We start from the raw sequence: 1,017 nt of genomic DNA, 5'->3' as shown, positions 1-1,017 counted from the left end.
CCTTATTTCATGTTGGAGCATCTTCTGGGTATGTGCCCAGGAGGTATAGCTGGGTCCTCTGGTAGTACTATGTCCAATTTCTGGAGGAACCGCCAAACTGATTTCCAGAGTGGTTGTGCCAGCTTGCAATTCCACCAGCAATGAAGGAGTGTTCCTCTTTCTCCACAACCTCTCCAGCATCTGCTGTCACCTGAGTTTTTTATCCTAGCCATTCTGACTGGTGTGAGGTGGAATCTCAGGGTTGTTTTGATTTGCATTTTCCTGATGACTAAGGATGTTCAAAATTTCTTTAGGTGCTTCTCGGCCATTTGGAATTTGTCAGTTGAGAATTCTTTGTTTAGCTCTGGCCCCATTTTTAAATAGGGATATTTGGTTTTCTGGAGTCTAACTTCTTGAGTTCTTTGTATATATTGGATATTAGCCCTCTATCACATATAGGATTGGTAAAGATCTTTTCCCAATTTGTTGGTTGCTGTTTTATCCTATTAACAATGTCTTTTGCCTTATAGAAGCCTTGCAATTTTATGAAGTCCCATTTGTCAATTCTTGATTTTAGAGCATAAGCTATTGGTGTTCTGTTCAGGAAATTTTACCCTGTACCTATGTGCTCGAGGCTTTTCCCCACTTTTTTTCTATTAGTTTCAGTGTATCTGGTTTTATGTGCAAGTCCTTGATCCACTTGGAATTGAGCTTTGTACAAGGAGATAAGAATGGATCAATTTGCCTTCTTCTACATGCTGTCAGTTGAACCAGCACCATTTGTTGAAAATGCTGTCTTTTTTCCACTGGATGGTTTTAGCTCCTTTGTCAAAGATCAAGTGGCCATAGGTTTTTTGGTTCATTCCTGGGTCTTCAATTCTATTCCATTGATCTATCTACCTGTCACTGTACCTACCATTACCATACAGTTTTAATCACAATTGTTCTGTAGTACAGCTTAAGGTCTAGAAGGTTCCTTTATTGTTGAGAATGGTTTTGGCTATCCTGGGTTTTTTGTTATTCCAGATGAATTTGCAA

This window comes from Mastomys coucha, unplaced genomic scaffold (genome assembly GCF_008632895.1).
Source record: "Mastomys coucha isolate ucsf_1 unplaced genomic scaffold, UCSF_Mcou_1 pScaffold11, whole genome shotgun sequence".
NCBI classification, from domain to species: domain Eukaryota; kingdom Metazoa; phylum Chordata; class Mammalia; order Rodentia; family Muridae; genus Mastomys; species Mastomys coucha.
This window is presented reverse-complemented; position numbering follows the sequence as displayed.